We start from the raw sequence: 19363 nt of genomic DNA on the forward strand, positions 1-19363 counted from the left end.
CTTTACATTGAACGATTAAAACATGCGAACAAGGTATTAAAAGGGGGTGGGAGATAACATGGGAAAGTTTGCATTAAATTATATTATAGCAACGTTTGCAAATATATACATATGTACAATGGAAAAAGACTAAGAAGTGCAGGCAGGCTAGTGAGGGAGAAAGGGGAGGAGGAGAGAGGAGAGCTGAGAAGGAGGGAGGAGCGGGGAAAGTAGAGGGGAGAGTGGAAGGTGGATATATATATTTAAACATGTTAGAAATAGATATATTTAGCTTTTTTTTTTTTTTTTTAAATGTTGCCCAACAAAAGTAGGTTCCTTGAACATTGTAGGCCCTAGTCAAATGGCTATGCTGGCGCCCCCTCTCTCCTGGAGTGAGGGAGGGTATAAAGCATTTATTGCTGGTTTCAGGTAGGCCAGAGGTAAGGCGCTTTACCGGCCTGCAGCACTTCCCTGCTTCCACTCTGGAGCCCTATGGAGGGCTTAGGTGAGCAAATTAAACGTATAAACACGCGGGAAGAGTTGTGGGGGGGGGGGCAGTTCTTGAAACACCTACCCCCCCCCGCCCCAGTACTGCAGCAGTACTTGCGCTAGCCCCACAAGCTGTTTAAAAAAATGGAAGCTGGCTGGACTCTTCGAACATTTCTCCCTGCACCCCGGATAACTGATCCCCCCCCCCCCCAGTCTAAAGCAGGGATATCCAGTACTGGGGAGGCAGAAAGTTTCTGTGTTTTTTTTTTTTATTCTCCTCGTTGCAGCCTTGCCGCCTCCTTTGCGCCTGGCCGGTCACCCTGCCCGCGCGCTGAGTGTCTGAGAGCCGTTGGCTGCTCTGAACCGTTTGGGCTTTTTTTTTTTTTTTTCTTTTCCTTCCCTCTTAGTAACAGCTTTTACATTCTGCCTCAATTCCTTTTTCAATCTAATCACACGCGCGCGCGCACACACACACACACATATATATGCGGTTTTTTGCTTTTTTTTTTTTTTTTTTTTCTTTCCCTTTTCTACCGCTTGGACTTCTCGGTCTTTGGGTTTCCCCGTTCTCCCCTCCCCCCTTCTAACAGCTCCAGCCCGGGTTATAACTGAATATTATTACAGCGTTTTTTGACGTAAACATAGAAGGAGGAGGGGGTGGGGGGGTCTGGATTCTGCCTGCTCTGGGAGGAAGGCGCACTGAGCCACAGTTTCAAAGGTAAGCTGCCCGCGCTGTTCACTTGCAAATGCTAAAAATAATAAATGTTTTTTTTTTTTTTGACACGAGCGTTTCTGGGAGGCGTGTGTGTGCTGTTATTACGAGGTGGGGGGGGGGGCTCGTCGTGTGGCAGTGATGGTGCTGCTGGTGGGGGATGGGCGGTGTGAGAGGTCTTTTAATTCTTGTTCTTCATCCTCCCTCGGCCATTTCGGAAGCGTTCCCCCTCCCCCCCCCCCCATATCTATATGTTTCTGGGTCATATGTTTATAATCTTTGCGTTTACACGCGCCTTAAAACGAGGTGTTTTGTTGTGTGTGTGTATATATATATTGCTGGTGTGGGATTCACGTGTAATGTAAGTAAACGGAGAGGGGGAGGGGGTGGGGGATGGGGGCAGGAGCTTTGCAACAAGAAGCCTTCAGTAGCTCCCTTTCGCCTATTTTTAGAATAATTCGTGTACAAGTAAATGTCTCTTTTTTTTTGTTTTTTGTTTTAAGAAGACGTTTTTCCTCTCTTAGGTATCTGCAGGGACCCCGTGTTTTTTTATTTCTCGGATTTGGGGAATGGTTGGCACGAATAGAGAGAGAGAGAGAGAGCACGGGGTTGTAACAGAAGGGAAATCTGCTTCGGCTTCAGCACACACTGGGAAGGGGGAGGGGAGTCGCTGTCCTCACTTTTCATGTTGGTGGTTTTTTTTTTTTCTCTCTTTCCTCCTTTCACAGCAAGCACACTTCATTGTAGGCTTACCGTCTACTATAGGAACAATTTATCTTTCTGGGTCTGTTCATATCTCTATAATGTTTATAGATGCAGACGCTGTCGCTTTTTGTAGATGTTTATGTACTCCAGGTACCAAGAATGCTCTGCTAGGCCTCACGCCCAGGCGGGGCTTGCCATATGCATGTTAAAGGAGCTGTATAAATTTAGGTTTTCCTAAATGAATGAATTGAGTTCAACTTCTGTCGCCTTTAAAATTGTGATAGTTTCGGTGTTTTCTTTTTAAATAAGTTCTTGGCGAGCTGCAGATGGGAGCATGTTTTGGTGAGCTAAGGCCACACTGTAAATAAGTGGATGTACATACAAATCTTTTATTTTTCCTGTCTTACTTTTAAAAGCATCAGGCTGTTAGGTGATATGGTAGTTTTTTATTCCGTTAAAAATAGATTTTGGTCCCAAAAATATTGAAAACATTGTGTTGTCAATTTCTGTTAAGAATGCTTATTAAAGTTATAGTGGCTGGACGTAATACTTTAATACAGTGTTGATATGCTGAAAATCATGAATGCAAGTGAATTTACCCTTATGTTAAGGATTTGCAGTGGATGGTATTAACATAGGGGTAGATTTTATAAATGTACGCGCGGGCGTACTTTTGTTTGTGCACCAGGCGTGAACAAAAGTACGCTGGATTTTATAAGATACGTGCGTATCTTATAAAATCCAGGGTCGGCACGTGAAAGGGGGGGTGCACTTTTGTGCAACTTGCGCGTGCCGAGCCCAGCGCGCGCTGCCTGTTCCCTCCGCTTCCCCTCCCTTCCCCTACCTAACCCACCCTTCCGGCCCTATCTAAACCCCCCCCCCACCTTTGTTGGCAGATTTACGCGCGCCATCCCCCAACCCAGGGGCTGGTCCGGAGGCCTCTACCACGCCCCCGGGCCGGCGCCATGCCCCCGGGCCCGCCCCCAAAACGCTGCATCACCCGCGGCATGCCCCCCGACACGCCCCTCCATGCACGCCCCGGGACTTACGCGCGTCCTGGGGCTTGCGCGCGCCACCGAGCCTATGCAAAATAGGCTCGGCGCGCGCAGGGGGGGTTTGGGGTAGGTTCTCGGGGGGTACGCGCATATCGTACGCGCGTACCCCTTTGAAAATCTACCCCATAATTCGTCAGGTTAGCTACCTTCGTGTCTTTCACTCACTTGCGCCTCATTTTCCTTTGTAGGGATGGATGGTTTCAGTGTAGAGTGGTACCAAAATGATGATAGCATGGCGTGCTAGGGTCTAGAAAAGTAAGTGGACACAGCATAGGCCTTGGAAGCTATTGCTGTGTCCACTTGTGCAGGGAAAACATTGCTTCTGATTGGGTATGGTTCATTTTAGAGTTTATAGTTAAAAAGCCAGTCCCTGGGCAGGACTACCAATTACTAAACAATTACTAAATCAAATGGAGCTAGTAATCAACATAGAGAAAACAGAATTCTTACATCTACAACGCAAAAGGACAGAGATCATTCAAAACACTATCACACTCAAAAACAACCAAAAGATAGAACTAGCAGAGAGAGTACGGAACCTAGGAGTTATAATTGACACCGAACTAAGCTTAAAACAACATATATCCTTAAAAGTTAGAGAAGGATATGCCAAACTTATGGTACTCAGAAGACTCAAACCACTTCTAACGTCAAAGAACTTTCGATCAATCCTACAAGCATTGATTTTTGCAAGCACAGACTACTGTAATGCGCTACTACTAGGATTACCATACACCTCACTCAGACCACTACAAATTTTACAAAACACAGCTGCAAGAATTTTGACAGGCAAAAATAAGAGAGACCACATCACCGAAACCCTAGCTGAGTTACACTGGTTACCTGTTGAGCAGAGAATACAATACAAAACACTTTGCATCATACATAAATTAATACATAACGAAAAAGCGGAATGGCTTAACACAGCCCTCCGTGTACACGTACCAAACAGAAACCTTAGATCAGCGAATAAAGCACTCCTTACTATCCCATCAATTAAGACAGCAAGACTAACTCAGGTAAGAGAGAGAGCATTATCCTTGGCAGGACCCACACAGTGGAACACCATGCCACTTGAGTTAAGGTTGCAAAAAGACAACAAAACATTCAGAAAAGGCTTAAAAACCTGGCTTTTCAAGCAAGCCTACCAAACAGAGAAGGGGAAACAGTGAGGCAGGCAAAGTGATAGGGGTGAACAAATAAAGTATGTAGCCATATTTATATCTGTTTCTACTCTACCTTCTCGTTCTTCACCAGAAGAGAAGTTGACACGTATAAAGTTAGAATTGTTTTTAAACTGATAACTCCTGGACAGTATTACATCACAAATCAAAGTTTTTTTCATTTAGAAAACTATGTACCGAAACAAAATTATGGCACGTGGGTAAATTATTAATTCTCAGAATCCTTATTTTGTGCTCTATTGTAAACCGTTGTGACGGACCCCTTTTTAACGACGGTATAGAAAAGATGTAAGTAAATAAATAAATAAATAAATACCAATCAGGCTTTGGGCAACTTGATTGATGTTGATCACAGTAGCCCCATGCTTATGGAGCCACTGTGACCAATCCAGTCCCTTGGTCATTTTTTGTGGTGGCAACACCCTGGTCCTTCTGCTACTATCTTGGACTCCCTACAGCTGTGGATGCAGGAAACACTAGTTGCCACTCTTTACTGGCACTGCCTCTTCCAGCAGGAGGTTGCCAGTAGGCCTCCCACAACTGCCTTGCCGTGCACTCTGTGCCTCATGTGCTGCTCCTCTGCTGCCTAAAGGTTTGTAACATCTGCTCTTTTGCTGTGGCCTACTCCCCCTCCCCCTGTCATCTTTGGACTGTGGCCAGAAAAAGGTTTCTGGATTTTATAGCCTGCCCCTTCCTTAGCCAAGGGATATCTCCTCCCGCAGCAAAAGTTAGCCCACTGAGACCCTGTTATCTTGGGGCATGCCTGGACCCCCCCTAACCAATAATGTGAGTAAAAATACTTTTTTTAAATTCACAGGTGGCTGCTGCCGCATCTGTGAGTAAAAATACTTTTTTTAAATTCACAGGTGGCTGCTGCCGCATCTGCATTCTTGAGGGAGTGATGAGTGTGATTCAGTGAGCCTGTGTATAAATCAATGAGAGTGTGTGAGTGAGCTAGTGAGCATTTTTGTCTGAGCGAGAGTCTGTGAATGTGTCAGTACACATTTACAGAACATTTATTTATATTCCGCTTTTCACCACTTAAAGCAGATTACATTAAGGTATTGTAGGTATTTCCCTATCCCCAAAGGGCTTACGATCTAAGGGGGTCATTTTTCAAATCGCGATGGGCCGTTACTGCGTGCATTAGGGTATTATTGCTTGTAGTGCTGTGGGCGATAATGTATCACACATTATCGCCTGCATTAGCGCCAGAAATAGCTACACTATTTCATTGGTGCTATGGGGGTGATAGTGTGCAGCGTGTCTGCAACCGCGGCAGGCGAAAATGCACTTTTGTGATGCGGCTGCCTGCTCACTATTGCCTCCCCCCCCCCCCCCCCCCCCCCCCCGCGGGTGATCATTTCGCTATTAAATCCTCCAGTTTGTTATTATCTGAGGGTAGAGTGACTTGCCCAAGGTCACAAGGAGCGGCAGTGGGATTTGAAATCTGGTTTCCCTAGTTCACTTCTCTAACTACTAGGCTACTCCTCCGCTGTTTAAGTGAGTGTTGGTTGCGTTTTGTGTGTGTGTATATGAGAGCAAAAGGAGAAAGTCTTCCACCCCAACAATCTCAGGGTATTTGGAATGAAAAGTTCCCAGGTGTTGAGAGCAGCAGCCTTTTTTAATCTTTATTGGCTTCAACTATTGGGTGTTTGTGTCTGTTTTGAAATATTTTAATGGTATTGAACATTTTTAACATTTTTTGAGTTTTATATTATTGGATATTCTTTTCATCAACTGGTTTTTGAAATATGTAGTTTTACTTGGATTTTACTGTTTTATATTTTTTTATTTTATTTGATGTTTTATGAAGAAAGATGTTTCTGTTTTTCCATTGTTGCACTGCACACAATCTGGTTTGTTGCAGTTTCTAGTTCAGAATTTGTATGCACATTTCTATTTATACTTCATGGTCTTTTTTTTTTTTTTAATTTTGTATTTCTCGAGGGTCTGTCAGTGTTCTGCATATGTCACTGAGGTGAAGTATTCAGTAGCATGTAGTTTCTATGTCACAATCTTTTAACAGCTTGTTTTGTTTTCCTAATAGGAAATTTATTGGTGTTTTGGGGCCAGGTATGTTTGCAGTGCTACCTTTTTCATAGGTAGGATTGTTACTTTTTGCTGGCAGTTGGTGCTATTTTGCTATGTAATTCAGTTTACTGAAGGCTTTCTGAGGGCCAAGCCCACAGCCAACATTTGTTACAGTAGGCTTAATACCATATGGCAGGGTAGCCAGCTCCGGTCCTCGAGACCCACAAACAGGTCAGGATTTCAGGGTATCCACAATGACTATGCATGAGAGAAATCTGCATGTACTGCTGCCATTGTATGCAGATCTGTCTCATGCATATTCATTGTGGATATCCCCAAAGCCTTGCCTGTTTGTGGCTCTCGAGGACTGGAGTTGGCCACCTTCCATATAGGCTCCAAGTATCTTTTTTTTTTAAATGGTTTTGTGGTTCACAGTACAGCAGCAGCGAGTTTGTAAATATAATATACATGTATACATTTTGATGTAAATATGTTTACCTCAGAAGACTACTTTGAATGTCCTTTTTCTCATAAAATCTGTTCTAAATGCATAACTTTTTTTGTCTGTGGGTGGGGCAGGTGGGGGTGCAAGACTATAAGGTTCACTTAGGGTGCTTAACTCTTGCACCGGCCCTGGCTGCACTGGCTCCTTGTGGGAAATCAGGATTTCATCTGGAGCTGTTCAGCTTGAGGTCAGTGGCTATCCCCAGTCTTGGCTGCTGCAGATATGCCTGCAGTCTTGGCCATGGCTAAATTTTATTTTTTTAACCCCAGAAGAAGCTGGCAACCCCCCCCCCCCCCCCTTTCCCTGGTATATAGGTAGGTTGGCAGAGGAATGCCCAGAGAACCATAACTGTAAAAGCAGCAAACTGTCTAGCACAGTTGGGAATATGAGGGTGGGAAGAGATTTGGAGAAATGGGGGCAAGCCACAGAGAAATGGAGGGAAGTGCCTGTACAGTGTAAGTAAGGCTTCTGTCTGAGGTGGCTGGGTTAAGCAGAGACAGGCAGCTGGCTGGGAACCAGTGCTGGAGAGTGGGAATACCAGGAAGGGAGCGTGATGCTGCATGCTGAGGAAGGGCTGGCAGCAAGCAACAACTTTACACCATGCAGCAGTGCTAGGGCAGGTGACACTCACTGAGTAAGCACATGAACAGCAGCAAAACAGCAGAATGTGTGTCTTATCAGAGACTGAGATTGTGTTTGTGTATATCTGAGAGATTGTGTCTGTCTGAACTACTGGGTTGGCAGTATGATTGCCTTATTGCGAGGCAACTGATTCAAGAGCTGATTGATTGGTAAGAGATTTAAACACTGAGCAAGGAATCCAGGAGCTATATCAATATTTATTTAAGAGCTTTAACCAAACTTGGGGTGTGTGTGTGGTGGAGTGGCAACCAAGTGAATGGAGTGAATAGATAGAAGAGAGACTGACTCACCAGCTCTCTTTTTTTAAACCTTTTGGTTCCTTCGACTTAATATCGCCATGATATTAAGTCTGAGGATGTACAGAAAAGTTGTATTTTCTGCTTTTCTGTATACACTTTCGGCCCTCTCAGAAATTGTCTGCCCTTGGACAGGCACTAATTTCTGAGCGTAAAATGTGCGGATCGGGCGCACATTTTTTTTTTCTGTATCCAGAGCAGATAACTAATAGCCTCATCAACATGCATTTGCATGTGATAAGTGCTATTAGTTTCGGGGGGGGTGGTTCGGACTTGTGTTTTGGACGCACTAAACTCCTTATACAATAAGGGGTAGTGGACATGCATCCAAACTGTGTGTCCAACTGTGAGTAAAAAGTGCCCTCAGCTGAGTGCACTTTACTAGATCGGCCTGAAAGTGTATGTATATAGTGTGTTGCTCTTTATTTCTTCATTCACCTGTGCTCTGGAAGCTGCATTGTAAGTATAATTTCAAATGGCCGATAAGGTAAAGATTCTTTCAGTGGTGTAGCAGCACTTTATGAAGAAAACCAGTAGCCTTCACTGTCTACTTTACTCTTATGAATCTCAGAATGTGTCTTTAGAGATTGAATATTAATGCCATTATCAAGCACAGGTAGCGTATGTCGAACCAATGGCTAATCGCTAACAGGCCGATACAGTAAAGCACGGCCGCGGTTACCCTGTTTTTAACCCGCTTTGTACGCACATTTTGGACGCGTATGTCTAACCTGCGATTCAGTATCCGGTTTTACGCGTCCTTACCGCTTACTGAAATCGCGTATACCTTTCCGCCTGTCGCATGTATATGATATGTTAATGATCAGATTAGCTATTCCCTCCGATACAGTAACGTGCGCCCAGGTTATCACCTTTTTAACCAGCTATTTTGCGGCGTCTTTAACCTGCAAATTTACCGCCTACCCTGACCCTGGCGTTAGTGTGGCTTTAGTGTGGTGAACTTAGCCGCCCAGTCCCAAACCAACCCAATCCACAGAAAAAAATTCTTGTCGCACAAGGGGGAAAAAAGTTACCCAACCTGGCACCACCGCGCTTAACCTCGGAGTACTTCGGTTCCGTAGGGAAGAACGGACACCGTTTCCGTGGGCTCCTCTGGCCTTCTCGTGGGTCTGGGCTCCTTGTCGCCGCTGACTTGGAGTGGGCATGAGCTCCTGTATCAGGCCCTATCCCTGCACACCCTATGCCATGACCTCGGATGTCCAGCCAGGCGTTCAGGTCACGGCATGCGTTCATGCACCTTCCCGCTGCCTTGAGCGCCCAACTTGGATGTCGAGGCAGGCGCTCAAGGCAGCGGGAAGGCGCATGAACGCACGCCGTGACCTGAGCGCCCGACTTGCTGCCACTGTCATGCGCCTTCCCGCTGCCTTGAGCTCCCGACTTGGACGTCCAGGCGGGCGCTCAAGGCAGCGGGAAGATGCATGAATGTATGCCGCACCCTGACCGGCTACGACAGCGGCAGCAAGCCCAGTAGCAACTGGTACAGCGGTATCGGCATGGGCTTTGACCAGCGGCACGTCTGCCCTCGCTCCAGCTACTCGGACTCGCGCTACGGGGCCCCGGGCGACCCTGAGGCTGATGGCACCGGCCTGTCGCAGGCCAGTCCATGCTCCAGCCTGTGCGGTCAGTCCCTGGAACTGGAGAAGAAGCTGGTGCTGCACATGAAGAGAGAGTATTTTGTGAGTAACTAGTGTGTGGTACTTGCTTCAATGCCGACAGACGTTCATGGGCCTGCGCCCAGGCTGGACGTCCAAGCTGCGACCTCGGACGTCCGGCTTGGATGTCCAGCCGGGCGCTCAAGGCAGCGGGTCTGTAGGAGAACCATCCACTTTCCTGGTGGAATGACATTTCAAATGACAGGTACTAGCGCACCCAGGATACTGTATAGGCGCTGTATACCGCTCTATACAGTAAAATGGATTGCGCACGCCTACCGCTTCATGGACACGCTTTGGATGTCGCTTGCATTTGCGTCTCATTTGAATACTGTATCGAGCGGTATGTGAACCAAATTGTGCGCGCGGCAAATGAGGGTGCGCCCGGCACTGCCGCACTCTTTCTTACGCGTCCTTACTGTATCTGCCTGTAAGTGAGCAAGCCAGATGGCCTGATGTTTCTAACAGAAATTTCATCTTTAATTTTCAGTTGGTAAGATCTTGGTATAATTTCTAAATTCAGTTATGTACACTATCAAAAGTACTCAGTTTGGAAGTCTAATTGTATTCGTAATCTGGAGCATAATGGGCCACCAACTAAGGTAGGGGTGTGTCAGGTCAGGTCAGGTGAACCATCTACAGGCATACAAGCCATACTGGAGTAGAAAGTTTTTATTCACTCAACGTAATTATCCAGGCAGACATGTCTTTCATTTGAAAGCAGTAGAACAATAAATTGATATAACATTGATGGTCCCCCGACATGGCCATGTTTCACACTGGCTGCATCGGGAGGGGCAAAACAGGAGATCAAAAAGATCTTCAACAATATGGGAACAGACAGATCTATGAAATGTAAAAGTAGATAAGTGATACCCGCAAAAACACTGAAAAACAGAATAATAATAAAAGATTCCCCAAGGTGAAAATATTAAAAAATATAATTTTGGTTTCTAGCATAAGGAAGACATCTCTAAAAAGGATCTGGTGTGACAACCATGCGGAGCAACGAGCATCGGTAAAAAATCGGTGGTAAAGCTCAGACACAGTAATGACCCAACTATAGTGAAAAAAGACATAGAAAATTGTGAACAACATATATCAAATCAAAATAACTATTTATAACTCTATAAACAATCAGTGAAAAAAAGAGGAAGCAATTGTAGCAAGCAGTAAATCCAGATTTCCTAGCGTGTAGCAGACAGACTCACAACAAGTGGGTATAGTGTGCTCGTGCTAGCAGTTGGAGACGGATCTGACGTCAGCACGGGTACATATACCCCCGCAGGAAGTGCAGCAATTCAGTAATTTCCGTCTCCAAAGCAGTTTGGAGCTACCTCACGCTCGCTGAGCGTTTTTCCAAATTCTAACGACTAAATTCTTAGAAGAAACCTACTTGAAGACGAGCCCCGCACTCCTGCGGTGATACCATTCGGTCCCTCCCCCAGTTGAGTTTTCCGAGGTGATTTCCGTGGTCCCTCGGAGGTAAGAGCCTCGGTCCGGTGGCCGGTTCGCGGCAGGGACCTAGCCCCCAAGTGAGAAGGGCTCGGGCGCGGCATAGGCAGCCTCGGTCCCGGCGTGGACTTGGCCCCCGAGCGAGACGAGTTCGGGCGCGGCCTAGAGGCAGCGGGTGCACTTCCCCGAGCGCGGCGGTGACGGTACTTACCCTCTCCCCCCGCAGACAAGGTAAGCGCCGAAGACAAGGTAAGGCGTACATCTTTACTTGGTCTCCGAGGAAGCGAGGAGTAGCAGAGTCTGCCTACGTGGCAACCCGCCAAGGGGGTCGCCATTTTGCCTGCCTGCCTGCTCGCCGTCGCCTTCTGCCCTGGTTCGTCACCGCGCCATAGGCGCCCGTTGATAGGCGCCCGGTGCAGAGCGCCCGTTCATAGGCGCCCGGTGCTGAGCGCCCGCTGATAGGCGCCCGCTGATAGGCGCACGTTCATAGGTGCATGTTAATACGAGCACGTGGACAGGCGCACGTGGATAAGCGCATATTGGTAGGCGCACATTACAAAGCGCAGACTCTAGCTGAATTAACAGACGAGATGGAGCGTAAGAGAGCCCATGCGTCAGCGGAGCCGGCACCTCCAGTATCAGGCATAAGCCTCTGCTCTGCATGCAACCTCAGAGCCAAACAGAGCGAGGAAGCAGACTCCCTATGTGCCCAATGTGAAGAGGCCCTGGGAGTTCCAGGCCAGGACCGGTCGCAGCCCAGCGTACTTGCCAGTTCCTCAGGGAACACCCCGGACCTAGCAGGCAGCGGTGAGCTGCCAGGGAACCCGAGAGACCTGGTACCCCTAAGGTCCGATCCTGCTTCGCTCTCCTGGGTGGAATTATTCAAGAGGATTCATGCCTTTGTCACAATGCAGTCTGCTCCCCGAACGGGTCCATACGTACCGGATGACCCGGCCCCTGGACCCTCAAGGCCTAGGCATGGCCACTCGCCACCCGGAACCCCCACTTATGGGGATTCAGATTGCCCTGAGGAAGACGACGAGCCCCCCGAGGAGGGAGAACTTCCCTCCGGGATTGAACCATATCGGACCATGAGGCGCTTCTTTCTGAAAGAGGATCTCCCAGGCCTGATCTCTCAATGCCTGTCGGAACTGGCTCTCCCGGGCCATGACATCCCAGGGGAACCTAGAATGAACCCCCTGTTGGAGGGCCTGCGCCAAATGGCTCAACATTTTCCCCTCCTACAAGCAGCACAGCAGCTAATCGATCTGGAATGGAATGCGCCGGAGGCCTCATTCAAAGGGGGTCGGGCCTTGTCTGGTATGTACCCCTTAGACCCGGCAACTAAGGAGATGCTGGCGTGCCCTCAGGTAGACGCCATAGTTAGCGCAATTGTGAAGCGCACCACCATTCCGGTGGAAGTGGGGACGGCCCTCAAGGATACACACGACCGGCGCATGGACGCCATGCTGAAGCAAGCCTTTGAGGTGGCAGCCATGTCCCTATGAATTGCGACCTGCTGCACCGTGGTGACGCGTTCCTGTTTATCACAGGCTAGGAACAACACCCCGGGAGAAGAGATGGAATCAGCTCTCTCGTTCCTCACTGACGCTGCCTCCGACCTAGTCCGTACGGCAGCCAAGGGATTGTCATCCTCAGTGGCAGCCAGGAGACAGCTCTGGCTACGTAATTGGTCGGCCGACTCCTCCTCCAAGACACGTCTCACGAGAATGCCCTTTAAGGGATCCCTCCTGTTCGGCAGCGACCTCGAGAAACTGGCCAATAAATGGGGCGCCTCTCCATTACCCCGTCTACCAGAAGACAGGCCAAGGAGGAGCCAGCGCCCTTTTCCTAGACCATCCAGAGGTAGAAACTCTCAGCGCTTCAACCCTTACAGGGCTCGCTACCAAGCACCTCGTTCTCAGGCCAGGAACCAGTCCTTTCGGACTAAGCACAACAAGAGGAGAACCGGCTTGGGCTCTGGTCCCGGCCGCACCCCACAATGACAATCAGCCGACCCATCCGGGGATAGCAGCTATAGGGGGCAGGCTAACCCTCTTCTATCACAGGTGGGTTGAGATTACCTCGGACCAGTGGGTCCTCGCCATCATCCGAGAAGGGTATTACCTGGACTTTCTTCGGCTCCCGCCGGACAAGTTTGTGGAATCTCCGTGTTCACCCCTCAAGAGGGCGGCACTAGAAGTTACCTTGCAGAGGCTCCTATCCCTAAAAGCCATAATCCCAGTGCCTGCATGGGAGGAAAATTCTGGGCATTATTCCATTTATTTCATAGTACCCAAGAAGGAGGGCACTTTCAGGCCCGTCCTGGACCTTAAGTCGGTCAACCGACACCTACGGGTCCCCAGCTTTCGCATGGAAACCCTGCGGTCTGTCAAGAATGCAGTACAGCCAGGGGAGTTTCTAACATCCCTAGATCTGTTGGAAGCCTACTTGCATATCCCAATCCATCGGGATCACCAGCGCTATTTACGTTTCAAAGTCCTGAATCAACACTTCCAGTTCCGAGCTTTACCCTTCGGGTTAGCCACCGTGCCGCGAACCTTTACCAAGGTCATAGTAGTAGTGGCGGCGTCACTCAGGAAGGAAGGAATCCTCGTCCATCCCTACCTGGACGATTGGCTGATCAGGGCAAAGTCCCCGGAGGAGAGCCACCAGGCAACCAACAGAGTTATATCTCTTCTGGAAAGCCTAGGATGGGTAGTAAACTTGAACAAGAGTTCCCTACAGCCTTCTCAGTCGCTGGAATACCTAGGAGTCCGATTCGACACCCAGGAAGACAAGGTCAGCCTGACCGCCAAGAGGAGAGCAAAGCTCCGGAATCGTCTGCAGGCCCTGCTGAGCGCCACCCGGCCCACAGCTTGGGATTACCTACAGGTCCTCGGCCTTATGGCATCCACGCTGGAGGTGATACCATGGGCGCGGGCGCATATGAGACCATTACAACGCGCCCTCCTATCTCGGTGGAGCCCATGATCACAGAACTACACCTACCTCTACCAGCCAGAGTGCGGAATCAGATGTGGTGGTGGTTGTAGCCCGGCCACATGAGCCGGGGGTCAAGAATGTCCTCCCCAACCTGGACCCTGCTCACTACAGATGCCAGCCTGAACGGATGGGGAGCACACCGAGAAGAACTCACCGCCCAAGGGCGGTGGAACAGAGAAGAGTCGGGGTGGAACATCAACCGACTAGAGGCATGGGCAGTCAGGCTAGCGTGCCTGCGATTTGCCCACAGACTTCGAAACAGAGCGGTCAGAGTGTTGTCGGACAACGCCACCACTGTGGCATACATCAACCGACAGGGCGGAACCAGAAGCCAACAGGTATCCCTAGAAATAGCCCCCCTGATGACTTGGGCGGAAGCAAATCTCCAGGACATCTCCGCCGTCCACATCGCCGGGAAGGACAACACCACGGCAGACTTCCTCAGCAGAGAAAGCCTAAATCCAGGGGAATGGCAGATGTCGCCCACAGCTTTCCAGATGATTGTGGATCAGTGGGGGACGCTGGGCATGGACCTACTAGCGGACAGGTCCAACGCTCAAGTACCCAGATATTTCAGCCGCAGGCGGGATCCGCTATCCCAGGGGATCGACGCCGTGGTACAGCCATGGCCTCAGGGGATCCTGCTATATGCCTTTCCTCCATGGCCCCTGCTGGGCGCCATTATACACAAGATTCAGCGGCACAGAGGCCTAGTTCTTCTAGTGGCCCCGGACTGGCCAAGAAGACCCTGGTACGCAGACATGAGAAGACTACTGGCAGGGACTCCATTTCCCCTGCCTCCACACAGGGACCTGCTGCGGCAAGGTCCCATCCTCCATGAGGATCCAGCTCAATTCTCTCTTACGGTCTGGCCATTGAGAGGGCTAGACTGAAGAAAAGAGGATACTCGGGGCCGGTAATAGATACACTCCTCCGAGCACGCAAGTTCTCCACATCACTAACATATATAAGGATCTGGAGAGTATTTGAAGCCTGGTGCGAAACTCACAGCACCAATCCACATGCCGCTAAAATCCCTATCATTTTGGATTTCCTGCAAGATGGCCTTCAGAAGGGTCTGTCCCTCAATTCCATCAAGGTTCAAGTGGCAGCGCTATCCTGCTACGGTCCCCGGAGTGACAGCAACAGCATCGCCACACACCCAGACGTTTCACGTTTCCTGAAAGGAGTCAAACACATTCGCCCGCCACTGAAGTGGCCAGTACCCCTGTGGAACCTCAACCTAGTTTTGGAATTTCTAGCGGGACCCGCCTTCATACCACTTCGAGGAATGTCCCTCCGTTTGTTAACCTTGAAGATGGTGTTCCTGCTGGCTGTATGCTTAGCACGCCGCATCTCAGAGCTACAAGCGCTGTCCTGCCGTGATCAGTTTCTCAGAATCACTCCAGAGGCTATCCATCTTCGCACGGTTCCTTCCTTCTTACCCAAAGTAGTCTCACACTTCCACCTCAACCAAACCATATCCTTGCCTACCACGGAAGGTTTGAAGAAGTCTGAAGAAGGTCGAATACTACGCCATCTCGACATCGGCAGGCTGCTGTCCAGATACCTGGAAATGTCAGAAGCAGTACGAAAGACGGACCACCTGTTCGTCCTTCACAGCGGGAAGAAGCAAGGGGAAGCGGCCTCACGGGCAACCATCGCCCGCTGGATCCAAAGAGGTTATCAAGGCAGCCTACGTAGAAGCGGGAAAACCACCGCCTCTACGGGTCAAGGCTCACTCTACCAGAGCGCAAGCGGCCTCTTGGGCAGAAACTAGGATGCTGTCGCCTGCAGACATATGTAGAGCGGCGACGTGGTCCTCCCTCCATACCTTCTCCAGATTCTATCATCTGGACGTCCAGGCCAGGGAGGACACAGCATTTGCGAGGGCAATCCTGAACTGACCTCGGGCAGCCTCCCGCCCAGTCCGGGAGTAGCTTTTGTACATCCCACTTGTTTTGAGTCCATCTGCTACATGCTAGGAAATGTAGAGATTACTTACCTGATAATCTCGTTTTCCTTAGTGTATGCAGATGGACTCAGCATCCCGCCCGGCTGCCGGCATACATGGGGATTCACCGACTCACAGTAAGCCATGTTTTTCTTATAATAGGGCATCCACCCTGCCGGGTGTCGACGCCTTCCGGTTGAGAACACTGGCGGTCTCCAGCTACTATCAATCGGTCAGGGTAATCCTGTTCATTTAATCGATCGGTCAGTTACACATATATCCATAAAGCTTTTGCAAGGAAGATTACTGAATTGCTGCACTTCCTGCGGGGGTATATGTACCCGTGCTGACGTCAGATCCGTCTCCAACTGCTAGCACGAGCACACTATACCCACTTGTTTTGAGTCCATCTGCATACACTAAGGAAAACGAGATTATCAGGTAAGTAATGTCTACAATACCTTTGTGTATGTGGTCAGGAATACAAAGTTTAAAAAACCTGCTGTATGGACTGTCAGAGATACAAAGTTACTATCAATGTTTAAATCTGCATTCTTGTAATATGCAGCTGAAAACTTTTATGTGAGCAAGAAAAACAATGCATCCTCAATAGCATAATGGACCACATCATGAAATGTCATAAAATGATACAATTTTTTGAATAAGAAATGCTTATTTTAGGCTTGTAAATATACCCTTTTGATGTGGTTACTTATTTTGAGTCCAGTTCATCTGTTCTAAACAGCCATTTTATTTTGAATATACATAGGAGCCTTCGTTTTCAGTTTATTTAATTTTCATAGGAACAAAAACAGGAGTGAGAGGTTGAAAAGTGACTTGTCTTTTTGGGGTAAATAGCATTTTTATTCTTGTTGTAATAAACACTGATAAATTCCTGGGAAAAATTTAAAATAAAAACTCAAAATGAAGGTCACAAAATATATAGCATTTAGTTTTTTTTTTTTTTTAAAGAAGCACACAATTACACAATTTACAGAAACCTAGAATCAGGGGTGCCTCAATGGTAGTCACTGTCCGCCACACTGTTTAACATCTATATGTTACCAATTTGCCATCTACTGTCAGGCTTGGGCCTGACTTACTTCATTTATGTTGATGGCATTCAGTTTCTGGTACCAATTCAGGATTCTGTTGAAAAAGCACTTAAAACAACCTCTATGTATTTATCAGTAATAAAGATGTTATTAAATCACATGAAACTTAAACTGAATATAAATAAAACAAATATTATTCCTGGATCGAAAATTGGTCACAAACAACCTTCCACCACTCTCAACTCCCACAACGAAATTGAATTAACAACCTTTACCAGAGACCTTGGTATTTTCTCAGACAGTGAGCTTAACCTAAAAAAACACATTGCCCTAAAAGTGGACAGATACCACTAATTATTAACCCTGAGATTCCTAAAACCTCTACTTCCCACAAACTATTTCAGAACCGTACTACAACTCTTAATCTTCGCCAATATTGACTATTACATCTCCATGTTACTTGGTCTGCCTATCGCCAACTTACGTCCCTTACAAGTCCTACAAAATTCAGCGGCAAGACTGCTGACAGGTAAAAAGAAAATCGACCACATCATCCCCGTTCTGATGTCATTACACTGGCTCCTGATAAAACAGCGGATCGAATTTAAGGTACTGTGTTTACTACACAAGATCATTAACTGTGAACAGACAGACTGGTTAAACGCAGCAATTAGGCTACATTTCCCAGAGAGAAACCTTCTTTCTGCCGGTAAAGGCCGCCTAGCAATAATTCCATCCGTAAGAAAGCCTATCTGTGACGTTCGAAACTGAGCAATTTCCTTAGCAGGCCCCAAAATCTGGAACACATTACCACTATCCCTTTGAACACATCCAGACCCTAAACTATTTAGGATAAATCCGAAAACCTGGCTTTTCACCAAAGCATTCGAGGAACAAGTCCCAGACAGAATTTGAAATATTAACAGGTGTCCAGGCCTCCTGGCCCATAACATTTATAATTATTTTAGCATTGTTTTGTGTTTCTCTTAATTATTGTATTAGGTTATGTTCTACTAACTTGTAAACCGTTGTGATGGTCCAACCGAATGATGGTATATAAAATCAATAAAATAATTAAATTAATTTGACCTCTTCACCATGGCTGATTTATGCCCTTATCCCTCTTAGGCACATTTCATCAATGCTGTTACTCTGTCTGCATGTATTGAGGACCCTCTTCATGGATGGCCAATGTCATAGATATGCTTGGCTGTATACCTATGTTAACACGTCTGTGTGCACAGCTTTACTTCTATTGTAACGAGTTTAGCGCAGAAACATGAGTATAAAAATGCATACAAATCAGTGGTCCTCTAATCATATCCCATGTTAATCAAGGCATTAGTTATTACTCCCCACTGCATAGGCTTAACTCATGTTTTCTTTTAGTAAGCGTATGTGCTTGATATACTGCTTTTTCAATAAAATATCAGATAATCATTATACAGAAAACTATATACACCATATGCATAAAATAGAATAAAATTTGTACCCAGGAGGGAAAGGTTAGGGTGGCCATTATAGTTTGATTTGATCATTAGGAATATAGATGGCTGATGGACATGAAACTCGCTTGGTAACTTTCCTGCCTGGTGCAAAGATGGCAGATTTCATATCGCCTAAATTGGATTTTACAGTGTTGGGGAGGAGCTGGCTCTCATTGTTCATATGGGTACTAGCAACATGGGAAGAAGGTTCTGGAAGCCAAATTTAAGCTTTTATATAGAAAGCTGACATTCAGAACCTCCAGGGTAGCATTCTCATACATGCTTCCTGTTCCACATTCAGGACCCTAGAGGCAGGCAGAGCTCCAGTGTCTCAATGTGTGGATGAAACAGTGGTGCAGGAAAAGGGCATTAGATTTGTTAGAAACTGTGAAATATTCTGGGGAAGGGAGAGCCTTTTCCAAAAGGATGGGTTCCACTTAAAAATAAGAGAGACCAGTTTTTAAACTATAAGATGTGGGAGAGATATATACTCAGTAGTGCACAGTTTGGAGGATAGTATCTTTTGAAGATACTAAAAAAATCAGAAATTAAAGCATTCTGACAGAGAGGTTCTAATAAAGGCAAAAGTAGCCCAGATGTCTTTAAGTGAAGAACAGATTGAGTTATAAAATTCCAAATTATTCCTGTCAACTGCAAATTAAGTTGTGTGTGTATATATACAGACAAAAAACATACCTTGAAATGTCTGTATGCAAATGCTGATGCTGGAAGTCTAGATGATTGAGGGGTAAAGGGGACACTTAGAGAAGCAAGGCCATAGCAGAAAGACTGAATTAATTCTTTGCCTCACTGTTTATGGAGGAAGATGTTGGGGAGATATCTGTGCTGGAAGCTGTGAACTTGAAAGATTTGGTAGGAGAAATTGACAAACTGAAAAGTAGAAAATCACCTGGACCAAATGATGTACCCCTCTGGAATTCTGAAAACCGGTGGATTATAGTATATTTGAATTTTCAGATGGTGTTTGACAAAATCCTTCATGAGAAACTCCTGAGAAAATTAAAAAGTCATGATATAAGAAGCAATGTCCTATTGTTACTCCTGGGGGAATTCTGCGCAAAAAGAAAATATAAATTCTGTGCACCAAGACTTAAAATTCTGCAAACTTTAT

At 47.1% G+C, this 19363-nt stretch overlaps 1 protein-coding gene across 14 annotated transcripts in view; it reads left to right on the forward strand.

The window, feature by feature from the left end:
* The first annotated feature begins 949 nt into the window (after window positions 1-949).
* Window positions 950-19363, forward strand: part of TBL1XR1 (transducin beta like 1 X-linked receptor 1) — an 854914-nt gene continuing 836500 nt past the window's right edge. For 12 of the 14 annotated variants that reach the window (XM_029616816.1, XM_029616819.1, XM_029616820.1 and 9 more), the window contains exon 1: window positions 950-1186. The gene's annotated coding sequence lies outside the window, so the exon portion shown is untranslated. Of the gene's footprint in view, window positions 1187-10275; window positions 10293-19363 lie in introns of those variants that run through there. The other 2 variants (XM_029616829.1, XM_029616818.1) reach the window with 2 other exon arrangements.

The sequence above is a fragment of the Rhinatrema bivittatum genome, chromosome 9 (genome assembly GCF_901001135.1).
Source record: "Rhinatrema bivittatum chromosome 9, aRhiBiv1.1, whole genome shotgun sequence".
Lineage (NCBI taxonomy): Eukaryota > Metazoa > Chordata > Amphibia > Gymnophiona > Rhinatrematidae > Rhinatrema > Rhinatrema bivittatum.